Here is a 25,730-nt window from a genome sequence, read left to right on the forward strand (position 1 = left end):
ATCCTGGTTTATCTGGTAGCCTGAAACTATTCCAAATTCCTTAGTTATTTTCCCAAAATTTTACAAAGAATGATGTAAATTGGAAGAGTAAATGATAATATCATCCGCATACAGGCCCAGTTTTTTTGACCAATCACCAACTGCAAAAGGGGGTATCTCCTCTGAAGTTCTAATTCTGCAAGCTAGTGGCTCTATGTATAAATTAAATAACAAGGGTGATAAAGGACACCCTTGTCTAGTTCCACGCATTACTTTAATAGGCTGAGTAAGTATTCCGTTAACTAGGACACGTGATGTCGGGGAACAGTACAGAGAAAAAAGTGATTCAGTAAAAAAAAATCCTAAATTAAGGTACTGCAAGAGTGTTTTTAAATAAAGAAAGTAACTGGATCGAAAGCCTTGGCGGTGTCTAAAGCAATCACCACCAAGGGAAGCTCATGCGTGGAAGCCATATCTGTATTCCAATCAGAGAAAAAGTTAGTTCTTTCAGATATCTCCCTTTAACAAAACCTTTTTGGTCCTCATGAATCAGTTTATGAATTACCTTACTAAGTCTATCTGCTAAAATTTTTGAAAAAAACTTATAATCACAGTTCAAAAGTGATAAAGGTCTATATGCATCTAAATTACTAGGTAATTTTCCTGGTTTAGGTATTAGGGAAATTGTTGCCTCATTCCAAGAGCTAGGTATAGTTATTTCCCCTCTAAAGATTTGGTTAAACAATTTACACAGTATGGGAGCAATCAAATCCACTAGAACTTTATATACTTCAGCCGGGAGGCCATCCGGGCCGGGTGCTTTCCCTCTTTTACTATCTTTAATCACCTTAACCACTTCAGCTTGCGAAATTTCCCTGTTTAATGCTCCCTTCCAATCATTAGATAGAGGTTCCAAATGTTGTAGCCAGTTATCCATTTCAATTTGTCTTGGACAAAGATCTTCCGTATAAACTTTTACAAAGTAGTCATGGAAAGCTTCTGCAATTCTTTTGCTATCTGTTATAATTTCTCCTGAATCCATCTTTTTAATTTCTTTTATTTGATTGCGTATTAGATCTTTGTTCGCTTTCCACGCTAACAGTTTGCCGCACCCTTCCCCATATGAAAAGTGGGCCAACTGGCTGGCTTCCCATCTTTCTTTAACTCTTTGTGACGATACTGCTGTAAGTTCTATTTTTAAATCCAGGAGCTTGTTTTTAACTTCCTCTTCCGTAGCATTCCCCCCTAGTCTAGTTCCACTACCTTTCCAAGATCATATTTCTTTCTCCAAATCTAAAACCTTCTATGATATAATCTCCTCTTTTTAGCACCCTGGGCTCCCAATCTGCCTCTCAAGAATGCCTTACATGTGTCCCATACTATATGTTGTTTAGCTGATCCTTCATTTTTGTCTAAAAAGACTTGTACCTCATCTCTTAAGGTTTCTAGATAGTCTCCGTCTAAGAGGATTGTGCGATCCAGCCTCCAAATTGAATTCAAATTCTCTGTACCTAACTCCAAATTTAATCCAACGGCTGAGTGGTCGGATATATGTGCTCCTAGGTGTGTCACTTTCGTTACCCGATCTTTCAACCTAATATCAATTAAAAAAAAGTCTATTCGTGAGCTATGATTATATTTTGTATTATGAAAGGTAAATCCTAACTGTTGGCCTGCCTTCAGTCTCCAAATATCTCATAACCCTTGTTGTGCCATGATCAACTTTAACCTAGACGACATCTTACCATTTACAACAGCTCTACTATTTCCTGTCCTATCTAATTTACAATCTAGAACTGTATTGAAATCTCCAGCCATAATTATTTTTCCTGAAAAATCTAGTAATGCTGCCGCTAAATTATCCAAAATTATTGGATCATCCATATTCGGTCCATAATAACCAACTACTACCAATACTTCCCCTGCCACTCTTATCTTAACAATCGCCCATCTACCTTTTTATCAGCTATCTTGTCTTCCATAATAATATCAACCCCTTTCCTAATCAAAATTGCCACCCCCTTCGTAACTATCTCTTGGGGTGTAAAAAAAACACTAGCTATCCATTTTTGAGCAGAAACAATCTCCTTACTTTCTTTTTCAGTTAGATGTGTCTCTCTTTTTGGTGGCAAAGACGCTCCTGAGGATTTTTTTCTTTACTCCCACTCCCCCCCATTGCGTCCCTCCTACCCCTACTACGAAAGCCCCTTACTCCCCCCCCCCCTTCTCCCTCCCTGGAAAACCCAACCAAAACTCCCATGGCCTAGGCCAGTGGATGCTGCAGTAGCGGTGCATCTCCTATCCTTTACTCATTTATTCATTGATTTATGGGTGGAAAACAGTAATCTGAGCATTATTTTAGCTCGCTCACTTTACCCTAACATGAATGCTATTCTCCTTGACATTGGTCTAAAAAGGCATCCACCTCTTCAACTCCAAGGAACGTATACATTTTATTCTGCCACATTACTTTTAGGAAAGCAGGACATTTCAATTGGACTGTCTCCCCCAGAGCTCTAAGTGGCCCCATTCGCTTTCCTAATTCCCATTGTCTACTTGCTGTGGCAGGTGATAAGTCTGACCTAATGTCTACTGCAGTTCCATCCACCGTTATATTCTTTTTCTTAAGGGCAGATGTCAAAATCTTCTCTTTTAAGTTGTACGTTAAGAAATGTATTAGTATCTTTCTTGGTTTAGAGCGATTTGGATTCAGCCGGAAGGGATCTCGGTGAACCCTCTGAATGTCTCGTAACAGTGTTTCTTCTGTTTCTTCTAACTGTAGCTCAGTTTTTAACAATTGTACTACATAACTTTTTATGTCTGACCCCTCCTTTCCTTCTGGTAATTTTAAGATCTTCAGATTATTACGTCTTTGCATATTTTCCAATCTCTCAACTCTCTCGTCGGTCTCTCGCTCTTTAAATTTTATAGTCTCAATTTCTTTATGATTATCCAAAATTCTCCCCTGCATCACTTTCATTTCTGTCTCAGGCACTTCTGTACGGGCGCTTAATTTATCAAGTTTAACCTCCAATAAACTAAATGTGGCACTTATACGCTCCTGATTTTTATTAGAAGCTTCAAAGCCCAAATGTATATCTCTTTCCAGCTTTCTTAAAAGCGCCACTACCGAAATATCTGAGGGATCTGAGTTGTTCTGCTGAAGGGCTATCTGTGTTTTCTCCAAATCTTCCTTGGTTGTCAACATTTTCTCTGTTATCACGTTCTCTGTTATCATCAAGGGTATCCCCTCATCCACTTTCTCTACCTCTAGCCCACTTTCCAAACCTTCCTCACCTACTCCTCCTACTGCCCCTGCTGCCCCATCAACTGCTGATGTTGTATTCAATTGTTGGGTGGTCTCTGCATCAGTCATATCTACAGACATTTGTGTGACTTCTGCCTCTTCTTCTTCCATCCCAATTGCCAGAACCTGAAAAGGATTTGGGGTTAAATGCGTAGACCAGTCCTGCTCCTCTATGCCTCCTAGCATACACTGTACTAACTCTCCACCTTTATCCGAGTCGGGGTCCTGAGCTAACAGTGTGGGATGCAGTTTCAGATTCAGTATTTTGGGAACTGGCTTAAAATATGAATTGAGTGATGGGGTTGTAGCTACCTTGTGCTCAAGCCCCTTTTGTTTTTCTTTTTTTGTATTTTTTTTAAGCTTAATTCTCCTGTCCTACTGATTTTAGCTTCTTTGATGGAGCACTTTTTGAAATTCTTTTGTAGCGTTTTTGGCCTACCCTGAACAGGTTGCTATTTTTAGGGGGAAAACATGGCGGCCGGCTAGGTAGCGGGTCGCGGATGTCAGGAGCAGTGGCGGTGCCTGTTTGGGACGATTTTCGGTAACTGACCGTACCGAGAGCAGATTTAAAGAAAGGTTTCACTTACCGAGCGTGTGGGTTTTGGTCGGAAGGGTTTGTTGCGGGTTTGGCTGAGACTTTGAGGCTGTTTTGTTTCGCGGCGTTTGGCGGCGTATGGCGGTTGCTGGCGTGGAGACCTCCGTGCAGTTGTGGGCGGAGGAGGAGGAGGTGGAGTCGCGTCTGCCAGCGGGACCACGGAGCGAGAGCTGGGGAAGGGCGGAACTGGAAATCGGCAGAGGACGCCGAATGATAGCAAGGATTGGATCGAGAACGAGTGGAGGACGGGGGAGAGGAGAAGAACTTTTGGCAAAGACAGCGGAGGTAAAAGGCGGTGAGGGTTTGGTGGAGGATATTCAAACATAGACCCCAGCTGATATTGGCTTGGTACAGCCAGGGAGTAGGGTAGAAATTGAAAAGTTGGCGACAGGGCGCCCCAGATATTTATTAAGGAGTAAAAGGTCGGACATTGATTTAGAGTGATTGTTGTGTGATAGTATTTATTGTTGTTCAAACTAGGGGCTAATATGTTGCTATTCAAATAAATAGGACTTAGTCTTGTCATGTACTTTTCTGTATGACAAAAAGAAGCAATGAAACTTTGAAGATTCAATGCACTACGTGCAATTGAGATGAATCATGTACTAAATGTTTATATGCAGAATATGATATGTTTATTTTTATTAAAAAAGTCAAAAAACTGAATAAAACAGAAATATATGAAAGTGATATGAAAATAAAAAATAATAATCAGACAACTATATGTGTCACTGTTGTGTCTGGGAGTTTAATGAAATGGATATGAACTATGTTCAAGTGTATAAAATATATAGGCTATGAGGGAATTATTTAGCATTGTGTCTGTTGTGGCTAGCCTTGATGGGTTGAGTGGTATAGGCGCTCAAATCAAACAGGGCAAAGAATATATTGTAGGGTTTGCCTTGCATGCTTTGCATCCAAGTGAAAAGAATTACTCTGTCATTGAAACGGGGCTATTGGCCTGTTGTTGGGCGGTTGAGATGTTCAAGCGTTCTTTATGGGGTAGATCCTTTAAGTTGTTGACTGATCACAAGCATCTCGTTCCCACTTTGGGCGGTCATTTGGTTAAAGATCATCCCCATGGATCACTAGAGTTAGTACAACTTTAAGGTTGAGCACATTCCCAGGTGAGAAAATACTACAGTAGATTTTCTTTCCAGATCATCCCTACCTTTGAAAATGGATGATGCTATTTTTTCCGAGGATGTTGAGGAATGCTTAATTGCAGCTGTGGATGTGCGTAATACGAGTGTTTTTTTCTGAAATCAAGTGGTTTGAGAGTCTACAATTGGACAGAGTACTCAACGCTGTCAAAGAGCACATCATTCAATGGTGGCCTAAAGAAAATTATTTAAGTGCTGAACTTCAGCCCTATGCTAACATTTCTGAATATATGTCTGTCGAAGATGGGGACATGATCATGCACGGTGAGAAATGTATACCTTCTGAAAGACTAAGGGGTCGCATAATTGAATAAGGACATGAAGGTAATCTTGGACAGACGAACACTGAAAGGTGAACCTGTAAGATCTATTGGTGGCCCTCTATGGACCGTCAGATTGATGAAGTTGTCAAAGGGTGTGTGACATGTTGTACAAGCAATAAGAACATTAATATTTGTACCCCGTCAAGCCCTACCCAATAAGTATAAGTATGCTGTGGTGGTCGCCGATTACTTCAATAAGTGGTGGAAGGTTCAGTTCATGGCAAATCCCAACACAGAAGGTGTGATTACAATTTTTCAAGCATTGTTTCCAAAGGGAGAGTTTCACCAAAGACATAGTCTCAGCCGAAGGAGTACAATTTACTGCAAAGGAGAAGACTGTGTTTTTACAGCAGCCCAATATTTTACATCGCAGGGTGGACCTGTAACATCCCCAACCCAATGGGTTTTTTGAGCCCATGAACTGCGTGCTGGTGGAGTGTATACAATGGGCAGTGACCAACAGGGTGGATGTTAAGGAAGCTGTATAAAGCATGTTATGGGCGCGTCGACCTACTCCCCAATCAAAAGTCTGACAAAAGTCCTTTAGAACTTTTGCGGTTGAGAGAGCACAGTTTTGACATGTGTTCTGCCTGGCTGAAAACATTGGGTTTGCAGAATTTGCCTAAAGGTGTTGGTGCCCATACGAAGGATTAAAAATAAGAGAGGTACCCCTTAACAAAGATCAAGGGAAGTAGGGTTAACAAACCAATATAAAAGAACAGTTCCCTTGAATAAAGTCAATCACATAAACATCATATTGAAGAAACATTAATAACTATACCAGCTGAATAAAGGTTAAAAAAAAATGTGTTGAATTTTATTGTATGCAATGTGGTTAAAAGAAGCAGAAAACAAGATTGACTGCTAAACACAAATTAAAACATGATAAAAATAACAATCCATTTACAATATTGACCAGCAATATTGCCGAAAGACAGAAACAACAGTGAAACATACAAATTATGCAACACACGGTATGTGTTCTAATGTTCTTTTTTGAAACAACGGTGTTGTGCAGATTAAATATTATTCTGTCAACAGCCATGTATGAACCATGAATCACACTGTACTGGGGCGTCGACGCGTTTCGGTGGTTGATTGCAATTTTATCCACCTTTATCAAGACAAAGATTCTATTTCTGTCGTGCTTTACAAGTTCTCCTAAAGAATAGATACACAGTAAAATTAATAACGTGACAATAGACTCGTTATTAGATCAAGCTACTTAACGTTTTCATACGGACTGTGTTGTTCACATGGGTGGTTCAATCCATACATTGTATCACTAGGTGCAGTAGACTCATTATTGATTCAAGCTACTTAACGTTTTTATACAGACAATGTTGTTCGCATAAATAGTTCAATCAATACATTGTATCACTAGCTGCATGTTTCTTGACAACATAAGGGGGCTACACAATCATGTCATAGTATATTTTCCAAATTTAACATGAGCTTCTTACATGAGAGATCTGTCTTTTATACTGGTTCTGTGGACAGACTACAGATTTAAAAGAGGGCCCAGGGATCTTATATACTAGGGGCTGTGGGGGTATAAAGAGTAACCCAAAATTCATTCCATGGATATTCATGTTACCCTATATCTAGGCAGGACTGTAAAAAGACAGAACTAACAGAAGAGGGACAGGTACGGAATACCCCTTGTTTCCTTAGAGGAATTGCCTAAACTTATTGTTTATAAATAGTTCTCGCCTCTATTTATATCAACGGTAAAAAGAGATGATTTTCCTATACCAAAGGTACATAAACGTATACATTTTACCTCTATAATGTGGATGATGGTGTAGAATATTGGTGCGGTCATCCACTGTAAGGGCGTTCCTGCTTAGGCTGTGGTTTATTCATAAAGGATTTTCAGGCATTGATTTTTGTAACTAGCCCTGATAAGAGGATACACATAATGGTATACACGAATAAGGAACAGATTACCTTGTTATTATATAGTGGTTACAAATTATTTTACTTGTGCTTCAAGAATTCTATTTAGCTTTTTTAGTATATTTTACCTTGTCTTGGGTTTGTTTGTAGCTAGTAGCAAATTCGGTCAAGTTTTATTTCAAAAAGCGATCCTTCTGCCTTCATTAAAAGCGACTGCTATTCTAGTGAAGATATTGAGTCGACCTGCAATATAACGCCTTATGGTCAATATATTATTTCCTACACTGTATGCTATTCAATTTGTCTAGTTTGTGCTTTATAATATACCTCTATACCTGTTATGTAGATAAACAAGGTGATGCCCGACTTCTTTAAAGTAAAACGCTTTATATTCTATTGCGTTGAATGTGACCAGAGGCGCCTAAGTCTTGCCACAGGGACGAAAGTAATGAATCCCTGTAGAATATGGGACAAGAAAATAAAAGAAAATGAAAATTGTTAATGAATATACTAGTGAGTCTTAAACTCTAAGGTTCGAGGTGCCGGGATGTTGTCTGGCTTGAAAGCTTACCTTTCCGTCTTCTGTCGGCTGCACGCTTCTCTGGTCGTTTCCGTTAGATCTAAACCAGATAGCGATTCGCCGTAGTTATACCATCAGAGGTAACCTGTCATTGGTTATTATAATCAGCCAATGGGAGCTTAGGGTAAAGAGCTCTGCAATTTACATAACCTGGCTCGAGATTCCTCTTTCTGATTGGCTCAGCGCGATTGAAGTACTAGATAGCGTAAATTTACATAGCGTGACTAGAGCTGAGTCTATTCTGATTGGTAGAGCGCAGAAATGATTCTAAATAGCGGCTCAGCGCGATTGAAGTACTAGATAGTATAAATTTACATAGCGTGACTAGAGGTGAGTCTATTCTGATTGGGAGAGCGCGGAAATAATTCTAAATAGCGGCTCAAACATGCGAATCATTACGCAACAAAAATACGCATGTTATTATGTCAAACTACGATTCTCGCATGGAAAATTACCACAAAGGACATTGTTATCACCAGATTTGATTTTTAGCGGTTATATGAGAAATAAAGCTGTATTTTCTCAAAGTCTCTAGAATACCATATAGAGGGGACCAGACAAAAAAGAGATGAGAGTATCTTAATGTATGCTCAAAGATCTAATACGGGGCAGATGAAAGACTGTATCTAGAACCGTTAGAGACCTGCTCCTAGACCGTTCATCAAAGATTACATTTAAGGGATAAACCAATATGTATGTAATTAAAAAGAATATTCAACAACTAAAGGCTAGTATATATTACATGTTCTAAATATTAGAGTAAGTCTAAAGACAAAAATGATTAGAAGGAGAAATACCCGATAGTGATTCGACTAGGGAGGATAGTTAGTATTTTTAGGACGATTTTTTTAGATACATTTAGTCCAGTCCTCCCTGGTATTGAGCCCTTTGTCAATGGTGTTTAGATGGCAGAAGTACCATTGTTCTCTTGTTTTCCTAAGTTTGTCAATGTCCCCACCGCGCCTTGTGGTTCTAATTTTCTCCAGAATAAACCAGCGCACGTCCTCACATGAGTGATTGTACTGTCTGTAATGTTCCGTAAGAGGAGCATTACATTTGTTCGTATGAATGGCTGATTTGTGCTCGAGAACTCTGACTCTGAGTTCTCTACTCGTTTCACCCACGTAACTGAGGTTGCATGGGCAAATTAACAAATAAACAACATTCTGACTTCTGCAGTTGTTGAAAGTTTTCGGAGTTAAAGTTTGTCATTGTAAGTGAGGGAGGTCTCTGAGACGCAATGTGGGCAAATTGAACAAGTCCCACATCTATAGTTGCCTGTAGCCAGTCCTCCAGTGAGAGTTTGTTGGGTTTCCCCAGGAGGTTTGTAGGTGTGTACTAGACAGTTGCGAAGGGTTTTATTTCTTCTGAAAGAAAATAGGGGTTTGTTCAATTGTTTGTCACTGTTGTAATTTAAAATACGCCAGTTTCTGTTAATGATGTTCTTAATCTGGTTACTAGCCTGGGAGAATTGGGTCACGAAGACTATCTTGTCGAGATCATTATTGGTTCTACTTTTATTCTGATCTAAGAGACTGTCCCGGTCAAAGAAGCGTGCTCGCTTAAGGGAGTGTTTGATTAATTTGTTGGGATAGCCTCTTTCTTTCAGTTTCCTTTTTGTGTTCTCTGAGTGTTTATAAAAATCTTCCAAATTCGAGCAATTTCTTCTAAGTCTAAGGAATTCTCCGAAAGGCACGTTGTCTCTCTGTGCTTTCGGATGATTGCTCGAATAGTGGAGGAGGGTATTTTTATCAGTTGGTTTAGTGTACAATTCAACTTTTAAAATACCATCCTCGTCTTTGATCACTATATCAAGGAATTCCACACTGGAATTGCTTTGGTGACCTGTAAATTTTAAATTGGGGTCCCCCAGGTTTAACCACTCTAGAAAACAAACTAAGTCCTCGCTGGCACCGCTCCAGATAAAAATGATGTCATCTATATAGCGGTGCCAGCAGGAGATGTTTTCAAAAAAGGGTGCGGCCTCATTAAAAATGTGTTTTAATTCAAAGTTTCCCACATACAGGCAGGCCAGGCTTGGGGCACATGTGGCCCCCATGCTGGTCCCCTTGATTTGTAGGAACAGATCTGCCCTAAATAGAAAAAGGTTTCTTTTTAAAATAAGGTGGATACATGACATGATGAAGTTACTTTCTCCGCCTTTTAGGTCCTCTGTTTCCAAGATTGAGGATATAACATTGATAGTGTCATTTTGGGGGATATTTGTGTAGAGGGCTTCAATGTCTAGGGTGACCAAAAACTGGGTCATCCTATTGAAGCCCCTGCCCTCAAACACCAAAATTGCGTGTGAGGTATCCTTCAGATAGGATCTTTGTTTTTTTACAATCGGTTGCAGGAAGAAGTCTACATACCGACTTAACGGTTCCAAAATAGAGCCTATTCCACTAATTATAGGTCTCATTGGTGGATCCATGAGGTTTTTGTGGATCTTGGGGAGACCGTACATGGCTGGAGTCACTGGGTGTTGATTGAGGAGGAAATTGTATTCACTGTCACTTATGGCCCCCCTATCTTTGCCCTCTTTCAAGAGGTGAGTTACCTCATTCTTGAGTTTACTCAGTTCCTGAAATTTTGATTTTGAATAGTGTTCCTTAACGCTGAGGAGTTCTCTCATCTTAGAGTTATACTTATCTGTATCAAAAACTACCACCCCCCGCCTTTGTCGGCGGGTTTCCCCCACAGGTGGTGCCGGGAGTACCAGCAGCTGGTCAAGAGAAGACGGCGGCAACAACAGCCGATCCGGGTAAGCTCGCATTGCCGTTGGTGGGGGAGGGCTCGATACCCTCAAGGCGGGAAAAGGTTGCACAGCACATTCCCTTGGCCACGAAAGAGTTAATATGGGGAGACAAGTATGTCAACATGTTTTCATTGTTAACGGACCATCGTGAGATGGAGTATGCTAAAACGCAGAAAGATTTGTGGCACCCTAGTGTCTGGCGCGCCAAGATGGCCGAGTTCAGGGTGGAAGAGACAGTGACGAACTGGGTTAAGGCCTTCTCTATATTTACCGCAGTTATGGGGGAACGTAAACCTGAGGTTATGACTGAGTTGGTTTGTTATCAGAATCGCATTATGGATTTTTATTCAATGTATGAGGGGGAAGAATGGAAAGGCTATGACATGAAGTTCCGTAAAGCAAAATAATATGATGCTTCTTTGTCTTGGGATTGTTTGGACTCGGTGTCATGGCACAAACAACTCCTGCCAGGGGCGACAGGTACGTCCTCGCCAGGCGGGAGCGGGTCCGGAGTGGTCCGCCAAAAGCCCGGGGTGCCCTTTCGAGCAGGCACAGGTGGGGGCTATCAGCCCAGAGTTGGCGGGAATGGCGGAAAAGGAGGGGTCTGTTGGGGCTTCAATCGAGGCAATTGTAACAGACCACAGGGGGCATGCAAGTTTAAGCATGTGTGTGCCGGCTGTGGGAATTCCTCACACCCGGAAAATGCATGTAGATCAAAAAATGGCGGGACGGGAGGAAAAGGTGGACCTAAGCAGGAGTGAGGTGGACCTTTGTGACCGATTGCCTACACCCGTTGATCTCATGGTTATGATTCCGTGGTTAAACAAATATCCTGATCATGTATCCGCTGGGGTGTTGAGGAAGGGATTCTTACATGGCTTCCACATCCCGGCGGGGGAGGTTCGGGGGAACTCCTTTTGTAGAAACCAATTATCGATACGGCACAACCCAGGCGTGGCAGAAAAGAAAATAGCAAAAGAGGTTGGGATGGGGCGAGTGGCTGGCCCCTTTTCTTGCCCGCCGGTGGCCGAGTTCATCTGTTCCCCGTTAGGGGTTGTCCCGAAGAAAGATCCGGGGGAGTTTAGACTCATACATAACCTTTCTGCTCCTAGGGGTTCATCGGTAAATGATGCCATTGACCCAGAAGTTTGTTCAGTACGATACGCATCGTTCGACGATGCCGTGGCCATGTTGAACCACCTAGACCCTGGGGCGCTGATGGCGAAATGTGATATCGAATCAGCTTTCCGGTTGCTTCCGGTGCACCCGCAGGATCAGCGCCTGCTAGGTTTTTGCATTTCAGGGAAGTTATTACATGGATAAATGCATGCCCATGGGTTGTTCCATTTCATGTGCATATTTTGAGATGTTTAGCTGTTTTTTGGAATGGGCATTTACTGAGGCTACAGGGCATAGACATGTTATGCATTATCTGGATGACTTTTTGTTTTTGGGGGCAGCCGGGGATACGATGTGCGCACAGGCGCTTATGATTTCTGCATCCTCATGAATGAATTTGGTGTCCCATTGGCACCAGGTAAGACGGTCGGACCATCTACTTCACTGGAGTTTCTGGGAATTGAGCTTGATTCTGTGGAGGGGTGTTTCCGACTACCAGTAGACAAAGTGATCAAGTTTCAGGCTTCCTTGATGCAATGCCTTAGGGGGGAGAAAGTGACCCTGCACCAGTTACAACAAACAGTGGGTCAGCTTAATTTTGCCTTGAGGGTGATTCCTATGGCCCGCCCGTTTTCGCGCTCTATCGCGCAAGCTATGGGTGGTCTCAAAGAGGCTCACCACCGTACGAGACTGTCTGGAGAGGTTCGCCAGGATATGCGTATTTGGTTGGCATTTCTGGCGGACTTCAACGGTTGAGTCGTCTGGACCTCCCCGCCAGAGTCTTCGGAGGAATTGGGTCTATGGACCGACTCGGCAGGGAGCGTGGGTTTTGGCGCCATCTTAGGTGATCGATGGTCAGCGCAAACATGGCCAGCATGGTGGCACTCCAACGGTCTCACAGGTAACATTGGGTTCCTGGAGTTATTCCCAATTTGGGTTGCTCTGATGACATGGGCTGACGACTTCAGGGGCCGCTCAGTGGTGTTTTGGTCCGACAATATGACGGTTGTTGATTGCATTAACCAACAGGCAGCACGCTGCAAAATGATCTTGAGGTTGTTGAAAGAGATTGTGCTGCTGTGCATGAGACTGGATGTACTGTTCAGGGCAAGACATGTGCCAGGTGTACTCAACCATGCGGCTGATGCACTCTCTCGTTCACATATGCAGGCATTCAGGGGTTATCTGCCCACAGCAGACCCAGAGGCAGCTCCATTCCCAGAAGCAATGTGGTTAATCGGTGCCTCGGATTACAAGACCTCGTGGCAGCGAGTCTAGCCCCCAGGACAAGGAAAGCATACGAAGGAGCGTTTCGTTCCTATTGCACATATTTGGGTCCTGCAGGGAGTCGGAATTGGGGTCAGGAGGAATCCGTCCTGGGGTACCTGGTAGCACTACACAGGGAGGGCCGATCAGTGGCAACGGCCGGTAGGCATAGGGCGGCCGTTTCCTTCATGGCCCAGGTACACGGCATAAAAGACCCTACAGGTTCTTTTTTGGTGAAGAAATCCCTTCGCGGCTGGCAGCGCCTTGAGGGTTGCAAGAAAGATACGAGGCACCCGATTGGCTTAGACAGACTGTCTCTGCTTTTAGCAAAGCTGGATGAGACGTGTTCCTCCCATTACGAAACAGTTCTGTTCCGGGCAGCGTTCACATTGGCATTCCATGGGGCCATGAGGGTGAGCGAGCTTGTCGCAAAGAACAAGAGAGATATGGAGGGAGGTTTGTGCAGGGATCACATCCAGATAAGGGGTGATTCGATGGTAATCATGATAGCCAGGTCCAAGACTGACCAGGGGGCTATGGGAGATAGTGTGGTCGTACAGCGCAAGCGTGGGTCCCCCGTCTGCCCGTTGAAATGTGTGGAAGACTATTTGGCGCTAAGAGCGGCCGCTTGGGGGGGGAGCTTGCTACGACACAAGGATGGCACCCCACTGACGAGATTTCAGTTTCAGAGGGTGCTGGCACTGGGAATCGCTGACGCGGGCATGGACCCGTGCGATTTTGGGACCCACTCCTTTAGGATAGGGGCTGCTACCGAGGCTACAGCCAGGGGTCAGAGTGCTGAGGAAGTGAAACAATTGGGCCGTTGGTCCTCGAATTGCTTCAAGAGGTATGTGCGCTTGCACATGTTGTAAGTGATCAATTGACATGCACTCACGTTTTCTGTCTTTTGTTTACTTTGCAGTTTCGCGGGCCTGCCATGCAGGGCGGAATTGGAGGTCGACCCTGCATCAAGAGACCAGCGGTCAGAGATCACCGACTGGAGAGAGCATGGCATGGGTCGTGGGCCACTCATACGTGAGGCGCGCCGGTGACGTATTCAAGGAAGGTGACGCGATTCACGCACCTGGGGAATACGGGTTCAGAGTGGATTTCCATGGGAAAGGAGGGCTCATTTTTGACAAATTTGAGTCATTTTTCGAGGGACTTTTAGGGCGGCATAGGTCACCGCCATCTGTAGTCATAGTACACCTGGGAGGCAACGATTTGGTGACACTGGGTAGACGAGTGTTACTTGAACGAATCTTGTCGGCTATTAGCTGGTTGGCTAAAAAAGTCCCGGGGAGCACGATTGCCTGGTCCCACATGATTCCTAGAAGGAGGTGGCAGGGGGGCCTTTCGGTGTCAGCTCTGAACCATTCAGTTAAACGGGTCAATAATAAGATTGGTAGATTGTTCTGTTCTGCACAGTTGCATGTCATTCCACATGGGTGTATCCGGGGTGACCAGATGTATCTGAACGATGGGGTTCACCTGTCCAGGGAGGGGAATGATTTACTCATAGGAGACTGGGTTGCATGGCTGAGAGGTTTGAGGAAGCATGACCTATAGGAGGAGTTGGGGGGGACCGGATGGTCGGTCAACCATCCGGTCTGTGGCGGTAAGGTCATGATCGGTGAGCAGTAATTTAAAGGTCCCTAGAGTGGGGCGCCACCCACAATGGATGGGAGCGCCCGGGGGAAGACGGCCATTGGCCCCTTCCACGGGGAGGCGGCACCCACTAAGGATGGTGCGCCTAGGGGGAGATGGCCATGGGCCCCTCCCAGGGGGGGAGGCGGTTATATGCCCCTCCTTACTAATTTCCCGGGGGCCGGATATCCGCGACGGCGGATAGAGAGTGTGGGGTTGGGGGGGAGAGTCCACGCTGTCCTTCCTACAGAGACCTCATACGGGAACTCGGACGACCCTTAAAGATGGCGTCGAGTAGAAAGGGGGCCCCCACCACGACAAGGGAAGTTACAGTTGGCAATGAGGGTAGAGCCCTCTGCGCATGCGCCGCTCACACAGTGACGGCGGGAGTTTGGTAGTAGGGATCTGACACCGGTTAAGACCTTGCCGTTGGCCCTTAATGCTAGGATGTACAATTTGAATTAGAGTGTATGCATTTTCAGGATGTTAGCCAAAAGTACAGGACTGCATCGAAATGTAATAAATGACAAATTGTACATAATGCATAATGATGAAACTTTTATTTAATGTTTTAAATTTTGTTTCATATTTTAATAAATACGGCCGGGAGGGTGACTCCCTCCCGTCTTCCAAAAGTTCAACTATTGTCCGACTTCCCATCCTTGGGGATATGTGTTGGGAGGGGGTGGCGGCATCCCGGCCATATGGAAAGAGGCGACCGCTCGGTCCCCCCGAACGTATGGATGGGTGCTCGAACCTCCCGGGAAACCATTTTGGGCGGGGTGGGCGTTGCCCGGCTGGTATGCCCAAAGCGGCGTGGCCGGGGCGCGCCTTCCCCCGCCCAAGAGGAATTGTCCTAGACACCTCGATGGAAGACCACGCCCAGTAGGCGTATCGGGGACGGGTACACGCCCTCCTGCAGAAGGATAAAGGAGCGGGAATCCAGAAGATCGTCCTCTTGTTCCTCGGATCGGAAGGCTGCACCCACTCGTTGCTCGTGAGCCCTCGACGGAACAAGCAGCAATTTTGACCCACCCACCAGCCCCTGATAGCAAAAGTGTGGAGGAAAATAAAGGTTTTCTGAGTGATGAAAGTATAGGCCTTTTTTCCTTGGTAGAGTGTATGAAGGAACTTTGAGAATAAAGATTCGGTTTGCATTGGAGAAATTTCTTCTTTCAGGAAAGTTCAGTGATAACAGTAAGATGATGTGAAATTCTTCTTTTTAGTAGGTAAACAACTGTCGTATTTATTTGTCGGGCGGTAAGGTCATGATCGGTGAGCAGTAATTTAAAGGTCCCTAGAGTGGGGCGCCACCCACAATGGATGGGAGAGCCCGGGGGAAGACGGCCATTGGCCCCTTCCACGGGGAGGCGGCACCCACTAAGGATGGTGCGCCTAGGGGGAGAAGGCCATGGGCCCCTCCCAGGGGGGGAGGCGGTTATATGCCCCTCCTTACTAATTTCCCGGGGGCCGGATATCCGCGACGGCGGATAGAGAGTGTGGGGTTGGGGGAGAGAGTCCACGCTGTCCTTCCTACAGAGACCTCATACGGGAACTCGGACGACCCTTAAAGATGGCGTCGAGTAGAAAGGGGGCCCCCACCACGACAAGGGAAGTTACAGTTGGCAATGAGGGTAGAGCCCTCTGCGCATGCGCCGCTCACACAGTGACGGCGGGAGTTTGGTAGTAGGGATCTGACACCGGTTAATACCTTGCCGTTGGCCCTTAATGCTAGGATGTACAATTTGAATTAGAGTGTATGCATTTTCAGGATGTTAGCCAAAAGTACAGGACTGCATCGAAATGTAATAAATGACAAATTGTACATAATGCATAATGATGAAACTTTTATTTAATGTTTTAAATTTTGTTTCATATTTTAATAAATACGGCCGGGAGGGTGACTCCCTCCCGTCTTCCAAAAGTTCAACTATTGTCCGAATTCCCATCCTTGGGGATATGTGTTGGGAGGGGGTGGCGGCATCCCGGCCATATGGTTTATCCTTAAATGTAATCTTTGATGAACGGTCTAGGAGCAAGTCCCTAACGGTTCTAGATACAGTCTTTCATCTGCCCCGTATTAGATCTTTGAGCATACATTAAGATACTCTCATCTCTTTTTTGTCTGGTCCCCTCTATATGGTATTCTAGAGACTTTGAGAAAATATAGCTTTATTTCTCATATAACCGCTAAAAATCAAATCAGGTGATAACAATGTCCTTTGTGGTAATTTTCCATGCGAGAATCGTAGTTTGACATAATAACATGCGTATTTTTGTTGCGTAATGATTCGCATGTTTGAGCCGCTATTTAGAATTATTTCCGCGCTCTCCCATCAGAATAGACTCACCTCTAGTCACGCTATGTAAATTTATGCTATCTAGTACTTCAATCGCGCTGAGCCGCTATTTAGAATCATTTCTGCGCTCTACCAATCAGAATAGACTCAGCTCTAGTCACGCCATGTAAATTTACGCTATCTAGTACTTCAATCGCGCTGAGCCAATCAGAAAGAGGAATCTCGAGCCAGGTTATGTAAATTGCAGAGCTCTTTACCCTAAGCTCCCATTGGCTGATTATAATAACCAATGACAGGTTACCTCTGATGGTACAACTACAGCGAATCGCTATCTGGTTTAGATCTAACGGAAACGACCAGAGAAGCGTGCAGCCGACAGAAGACGGAAAGGTAAGCTTTCAAGCCAGACAACATCCCGGCACCTCGAACCTTAGAGTTTAAGACTCACTAGGATATTCATTAAACAATTTTCCTTTTCTTTTATTTTCTTGTCCCATATTCTACAGGGATTCATTACTTTCGTCCCTGTGGCAAGACTTAGGCGCCTCTGGTCACATTCAACGCGATAGAATATAAAGCGTTTTACTTTAAAGAAGTCGGGCATCACCTTGTTTATCTACATAACAGGTATAGAGGTATATTATAAAGCACAAACTAGACAAATTGAATAGCATACAGTGTAGGAAATAATATATTGACCATAAGGCGTTATATTGCAGGTCGACTCAATATCTTCACTTGAATAGCAGTCGCTTTTAATGAAGGCAGAAGGATCGCTTTTTGAAATAAAACTTGACTGAATTTCCTACTAGCTACAAACAAACCGAAGACAAGGTAAAATATACTAAAAAAGCTAAATAGAATTCTTGAAGCACAAGTAAAATAATTTGTAACCACGATATAATAACAAGGTAATCTGCTCCTTATTCGTGTATACCATTATGTGTATCCTCTTATCAGGGCTAGTTACAAAAATCAATGCCTGAAAATCCTTTATGAATAAACCACAGCCTAAGCAGGAACGCCCCTACAGTGGATGACCGCACCAATATTCTACACCATCATCCACATTATAGAGGTAAAATTTATACGTTTATGCACCTTTGGTATAGGAAAATCATCTCTTTTTACCGTTGATATAAATAGAGGCGAGAACTATTTATAAACAATAAGTTTAGGCAATTCCTCTAAGGAAACAAGGGGTATTCCGTACATGTCCCTCTTCTGCTAGTTCTGTCTTTTTACAGTCCTGCCTAGATATAGGGTAACATGAATATCCGTGGAATGAATTTTGGGTTACTCTTTATACCCCCACAGCCCCTAGTATATAAGATCCCTGGGCCCTCTTTTAAATCTGTAGTCTGTCCACAGAACCAGTATAAAAGACAGATCTCTCATGTAAGAAGCTCATGTTAAATTTGGAAAATATACTATGACATGATTGTGTAGCCCCCTTATGTTGTCAAGAAACATGCAGCTAGTGATACAATGTATTGATTGAACTATTTATGCGAACAACATTGTCTGTATAAAAACGTTGAGTAGCTTGAATCAATAATGAGTCTACTGCACCTCGTGATACAATGTATGGATTGAACCACCCATGTGAACAACACAGTCCGTATGAAAACGTTAAGTAGCTTGATCTAATAACGAGTCTATTGTCACGTTATTCATTTTACTGTGTATCTATTCTTTAGGAGAACTTGTAAAGCACGACAGAAATAGAATCTTTGTCTTGATAAAGGTGGATAAAATTGCAATCAACCACCAAAACGCGTCGACGCCCCAGTACAGTGTGATTCATGGTTCATACATTGCTGTTGACAGAATAATATTCAATCTGCACAACACCGTTGTTTCAAAAAAGAACATTAGAACACATACCGTGTATTGCATAATTTGTATGTTTCACTGTTGTTTCTGTCTTTCGGCAATATTGCTGGTCAATATTGTAAATGGATTGTTATTTTTATCATGTTTTAATTTGTGTTTAGCAGTCAATCTTGTTTTCTGCTTCTTTTAACCACATTGTATACAATAAAATTCAACAACATTTTTTTTTAACCTTTATTCAGTTGGTATAGTTATTAATGTTTCTTCAATATGATGTTTATGTGATTGACGTTATTCAAGGGAACTGTTCTTTTATATTGGCTCATACGAAGGAGCCTACATTTTGATCAAGAGGTAACAATGAAATTAATGAATGTGTGGGTGAATCAAAGAAAGGTGAATCCAAAGCCTGGGTGGGAGATTGGATCAAAATCACACTAACTCACAGACTTGCTAAAGGGTTGTCAAAGTTTGGCCCACCTATAAAAGTGGATGCTCTTTCTTGCTTTGCTGTAAGAGCCAATGGGAAAAGTTGGTGGAACATCTCTAGAGTGTATAAGATTTGTAGACATATTGTTCGAGCTTGGGGTCGAGCCAATCTGGAGGATCTCTCTTCCTCTCTTACTACCTCTCTCCCCTCGTTGCAGGGCCTATCCACCCTGTCACAGGTCAAGGCCATAGAACAGTGGCTGTCTTCAGGTTGTGATTCTGTGGCACCGCTCAAATGCATCACCTCCAAGCGCGACAAAGACGCTAACCGTTGGTTCAGTAAAGAGCTTAAGGCCACCAAGTTAGCGGTACGGCGCGCTGAGCGGGCCTGGAGGAGAAACTATAGCCCCATCTTGCGTCTGGAGTATGTTTCTATCTTGACCCAGTACAAAAAAAATATCTTGGAGGCAAAAACCATCTATTTCTCCTCCAAAATACTGGCTGCTGAAAATCAGTCGAAAGAAATATTTGCCATTGTTCACAACTTGGCGTTCTCGGACAGATCCTCTCTCAAGCCTGCCCCGTCCGAGGAACTCTGTCATTCCCTTAATAATTATTTTATTCATAAAATTGCAACCATTAAGGCCAACATTCCCTCTCCTTCCCCATCCTTTGTCGATCCCCAATGTCCCCTTCCTAAGGGTGTACTCACTTCCCTCCCCCCCATTTCTAGGGAAACCCTGTCCACCTTAATTCCCTTGGTTAAGTCCGGCTCTCCGCAGGATCCTTGTCCCGCCCATGTTCTCCGTCATATTTTCACTTCCTGCCCTGACCCTCCCCTCTACCTCCTAAATAGTTCTCTTGCTCAAGGTGTGGTACCTGACCCTTTGAAATCTGCGGTTATCGTGCCTATCCTGAAAAAACCTGGCTCGGACCCCTCTGTGCCTGCTAACTTTCGCCCCATCTCCCTCTTGCCATTTTTGGCAAAGGTACTCGAGCGCCACGTCACCTGCGCTCTGAGTTCCTATGTGGAGTTGCACGGGGTCCTTGCCCCATGTCAGGCCGGTTTCCGCCCCGCACACTCTACGGAGTCCGTGGTCATTTCGGTCTTGGACAGCCTCAGGGAGGGTATGGACACTAACCATCGCCAGGCCCTGGTGCTCCTCGATCTCTCAGCCGCTTTTGACACGGTGGATCATACCATCTTACTTTCCCGTGTCAGGGCGGCGGGGATCGGGGGGACGGCCTTGGTCTGGCTTTCCTCCTTCCTGAGTGACCGCACCCAGGCTGTTCACCTGGGTGACTTTACAGCGGACATCCGGAAAGTTCAGTGCGGGATCCCACAGGGCTCGTCCCTTTCTCCCCTTTTATTTAACCTTTACATTGCTCCCCTTATTTTTTCTCTGCAACAAATGGATGTCGCCGTGTTTAATTACGCGGACGATCTCCAGCTTGTTTTTGACCTGTCTTCTTCTCCTTCTTCTACTCTGAACTTTCAATCTATTATGCTTCATATCCGGGACTGGATGAGCCACAACCACCTTAAACTCAACCCTGATAAGACCGAGTTGGTGTTGACGGGTGGTTCATCCAGCCCCTGGACTCCTTTGTTTTGGCCCCCCTCTCTTGGTCCCCCTCCGACTCCTGCTACCTCAGTTAAAACCCTTGGCATAAAAATCAATTCCCAACTTTCCCTTCACTCCCAGGTTAGCTCTGTGGTTTCTTCTTCTTTTCTTTCACTGCGTACTATTCGCAGGGTGTCCCGTTTCTTTTCCTTTTCTGCTCTCAAACTTATCGTCCTGGCCATGGTGGTTTCCCGTCTGGACTATGGTAATGCCCTATATGCAGGTATCCCTGCATATAGCCTACGTCGTCTCCAACTCATACAGAACCAGGCGGCCCGCCTGGTCTTCAATCTCCCGAAATTTCACCACTCCACCCCCCTTCTGAAGTCTCTGCACTGGCTGCCTGTTCGAGCCCGGGTCCAATTTAAGATCGCCTCCATCGCTTTCCTGGCTCGCCTAGGCTTAGCCCCAGCTTTTATCTCATCTGAGATTACCCCTTATGTTCCGTGCAGAGACCTCCGTTCCTCCTCCCAGGCTCTTCTCATGATTCCCCGTTTCCGTAGAAAGAAGTGGGGAGGCTCTAAATTTGCCACTTTGGCCCCGTCCCTGTGGAACTCTCTTCCTCTGGAAATTCGATCCCTCACTTTGTACCCACAATTCCGTAAACAACTTAAGGCCCACCTATTCAAAAAATCCTTTGAATAGTTCTTCACGTTTCCCTGCCTCCCTTTCCCCTTGGAAGTCTGTTAGTTGTAGCGCCAAGAAACCGCTGGTGTATGCGCGCTTTTACAAATAATTTTAAACTCAAACTCATTGTTGAAAAGATGAACTTACAATTCTTGTCGGAATGTGACAGGGGGGATTCGGTCTTTGTTCATTTTGTTGCAACGGCAGATGCAAGGTGTGGTCTGCAGTTGAACACAAGAGTCAGAGAAAGTAAGAGGAATGTTCAAACCAAGGTACCTTCGGAACACATGAGAGAGCCACGTAAAAGTGGTTTGAAAGTGATACCACCCAAACGGATCTCTGACAAAATATCGAAGATCAAAAAATCAACCTACAAAAATATTGAAGCAAAAATATTGATATCAAGAATATCAACATCATATCTACAACATGGTAAGTACAAAAACATCGGGAAAAAATATATTGATGACAAAAATATTGTTATTAAAAATTGTTTTTTTAGTTAAAAAAATATGTAAAATAAACTAAATAATACTTATAAATAAAATAAACATAATTAAAATTATTTCATGTTTCAAATTAACAAGTAATATATAAAATGTAATGAAACATTAATTAAACATATACATATAATAAATATTATATAAACGTATTTAATAATCAGTTTTAATAATTAATTTAATAACTTATACATTATTAAAAAATATTATAAATTACAAATACATCTATGCACATAAAACAATTACATAAATAAACAGTCAAGATAATGTTGGATAGAATAGGGCTTTAAATTACTATTCCCACTCCAGGGAGTGGAAAAGTAGGGAAAGCGTTGGATAGCGTAGGGGTATAAATTACTATTCCCACTCCAGAGAGTGCAACAGTAGGGAAAGCGCTGGATAGCAGGAGGGTAAAAATTTACTATTCCCACACCAGGGAATGCAACAGTAGCGAAAGCGTTGGATAGCGTAGGGGTATAAATTACTCTTCCCACTCCAGAGAGTGCAACAGTAGGGAAAGTGTTGGATAGAGTAGAGGTTAAAATTACTATTCCCACTCCAGAGAGTGCAACAGTAGGGAAAGTGTTGGATAGCGTAGGGGTATAAATTACTATTCCCACTCCAGAGAGTGCAACAGTATGGAAAGTGTAGGATAGCGGCAGGGTATAAATTACTCTTCCCACTCCAGAGAGTGCAACAGTAGGGAAAGTGTTGGATAGAGTAGAGGTTAAAATTACTATTCCCACTCCAGAGAGTGCAACAGTAGGGAAAGCATTGGATAGGGTAGGAGTATAAATTACTATTCCCACTCCAGAGAGTGCAACAGTAGGGAAAGTTTTGGGGAGCGTAGGGGTAAAAAGTACTATACCCACTCCAGAGAGTGCAACAGTAGGGAAAGTGTTGGATAGCAGAGGGGTATAAATTGCTATTCCCAATCCAGAGAGTGCAACAGTAGGAAAAGTGTTAGATAGCATAGGGGTAAAAATTACTATTCCAACTCCAGATAGTGCAACAGTAGGGTAAGTGTTGGATAGCATAGAAGTAAAAAATAACAAACTTATAAATAAAATAATTTTTTACCTTAGTTAATTAATTATTATTTAAATAACTCTAAACTATTTACAAATAGCAATAAATAACTAATAAAAACATAATTAACAATGAATAATTAATTACCAATAAAATAATAATAAAGAACAATAAATAATAATTACTAAATATTAATTACCAAATACTACATCTTGATAAATAAAATATTTTAATAACAAAAAATAATAATTAATAAACACATAATCACTAACGAAAGAGTACCTATTAAGATAGTAATTACATGTATAAATAAATAATATTTAACAATATTTAATTACCAATTCATGATGAAACAGCAATACATTAATTTTCATAACCAATTTTTTTTTAATTATAATAATTACCAATACATAATTAATGTCCAATACATTAATTATTAATACGCAATTTTTAACAAAATAATTATTTATTTACATTTTAATTACTTCAAAAACTATTCCCCTATGAACACACAACACACTCCAATAATAAAATAATACACTTAACATAATAATCAATAAACCAATTAATAAAAATCAATTACCATTAATAACAATTAATTACCAATTATTAATTAATTAACAATTATATAATTACCAATACCAATTATTTAAAATAAACTATTACTTAATTACAATTAAATTACTTCGCACCCTATTCCCTTATAAACCCACAACCCGCTACAGAACTTAAACACAAAATTAATTAAAATTAATTTATAATTCCTAAAAATTAATAATTAATTTTATATAATTGAATTACTTCCCACCCTATTCTTCTATAAACTCAAATCCTGCTACGGTACTAAAAAACAAAACTAACTTAAAAAAACATTATTAACATATAAACATGGTATACATATATTTTAAAACAAGTAGAAAACTTAACAAAACACATATAAGACATACATATCAAATAAATAATAAAATACATTTCAATAATATAAATATTGATATTAGTAACATCGATATTAGTAACAACGATGTTTTTGATATCGATATTACTAACTTCGATATTACTTACATCTATATAAACAAAATCGACATTACCTACCTTAGGGTCGATATTCTGTCCATCGATATTCTTAACATCGATATTCTGTCCCTTTGATATTGTGACATCGATATTAGTGTAGGTCGATTTTTTTTCTGATATTTAGACTGCTCACCCAGCCAAACATTTTGGCTGGTAACTGTCAGGGGGTAGATTTCATATAATCCATGTACGATATTCCTTCTCTCTGTGTTTCTCTTCAGGGTTACTCACATGTTTCTGTTTTAGTTTTCCTATATCCGTTTAATATATTCCTGATTTTGCTTGTGGTATTATCTGTACTTTTTTCTGCAATATTCTGTGTTTGTGTTATTTTCTTTTTAGGTTCTTTGCTTTCCTTCATAAATGAAGGATATGTTGTAGTAAGTAATCTGTGTATGCGCACAGAAATTGTGATGCATCGTATTGGGCCATACAATGTTGCTGTTTGAATGGTAGGTTACTGCTAGTCATTCTCTCTGGAAGCTGTGGAGATGTAGAACAAAGAAACTCTAGTGCTTGACCACTCACCTGTCTCAGAGTGATCACTGCTGAAACCGTACATTTTTGAGTAATTTAAACTTTTGAATATCTGTATTACTTTTTGGCGATTCACAAAATCTGGTTGTAATTATACTTCAAAAACCTAACTCATGTCTCAACCAAATCAAAGGGTGCGACAGCTATATACTTTTGAGTAGTATAGACTTTTAGCATGTTTACTACTTTTTGGATATTCACAAAATGTAAGTCTAAATGTACACAAAAGGGTAAGCAATCATCAGAAATGTCTACAGCTCTATATAAGACATTTAAAGGAAGCTACTAATTCTAAATGTATCTGAAATTATTGTCATTGGGCTATACCATAACTGTTCCATTGTTGTAGCTGTTGATTGTGAATTTTATCTCCATGGGATTCCAGCATACTATGGCAAAAACACAATTCCAGATGTCATACTTGTGTAAAAATCTGAAATGAGAGCTTTATGCAAAATTTCCTGAACGGTAGTTCTGTATTTCTCCCAGCATCACAATAGAAGGACTAGTTTTAGTGGGCTGGGCAATTATGGCTTGATGAGAGGGTGGAGCTGTCACCAACCACACTTTCACTTCAAAGGCCCTGGTCCAGCTCATACACAAAGACCCTAGACAGACTGGGTCCAGGGTAAGGAGGCTGGAAATTCCACGCACCTTTGTAGAAGGAAAACTGCAGACATTTTTCCCACTTCAGACTGGGCACCAGGTACTAAAAGTGAACCCTCAGACTCACTCTTCAGTACACTCCTGGATCTGTGGATACTACATAAGAAGAGCCGTCCTGCTGCTTCAGACCTGCCCTGATGTCTGAGAAGGATCACTGGACCTGCAGCATTCCTCTTAGGCTTAAGTGAATCCAAGCATCAGCTGGCTGGCCTTCTATTCTGAGCTATAGGGACACAACAAGGACCAGAGGCCTTTCTGCAACTGCCAATCTAACCTGCTGCACTGACTCTGCCTGCGCCTGTAACTAGATGTTACTGAGCCCTGCTGGCCCCTGCTGGGGTGATCTCCTGTTTCCCAAGATGTGCCTCCAAGTTCCTGGACCCTTGGTGTGGCTTCAGTTTAGCTCCTCGGAGAAGAAAAGGAGAACTCCTGAAGTTTTGGGCTCTTTCCAAATGTGAATAAACCCCTTTC

Source organism: Lissotriton helveticus, chromosome 8, assembly GCF_964261635.1.
Source record: "Lissotriton helveticus chromosome 8, aLisHel1.1, whole genome shotgun sequence".
Taxonomy (NCBI): domain Eukaryota; kingdom Metazoa; phylum Chordata; class Amphibia; order Caudata; family Salamandridae; genus Lissotriton; species Lissotriton helveticus.